We start from the raw sequence: 202 nt of genomic DNA, 5'->3' as shown, positions 1-202 counted from the left end.
GAGCTAGTGGGGGCTGTGCGGGACTGAGATGGGCTGTGCAGGGCTATTAGGGGCTGTGTGGGGCTGAAAGAGGTTATGCGGGGCTGTGTAGGGGCTGTGTGGGCTATGAGGGGCTGTAAGGGGCTGAGAGAGGCAGAGTTGGGCCGTGTGGGGCTACGAGGGGCAGTGTGGGGCCGTGCATCCCCCCGGCACCGCCGTCCGT

This window comes from Meleagris gallopavo, chromosome 13 (assembly GCF_000146605.3).
Source record: "Meleagris gallopavo isolate NT-WF06-2002-E0010 breed Aviagen turkey brand Nicholas breeding stock chromosome 13, Turkey_5.1, whole genome shotgun sequence".
In the NCBI taxonomy this organism is placed as follows: domain Eukaryota; kingdom Metazoa; phylum Chordata; class Aves; order Galliformes; family Phasianidae; genus Meleagris; species Meleagris gallopavo.
The sequence above is the reverse complement of the archived record's forward strand: the minus strand, read 5'-3'. Positions refer to the sequence as shown.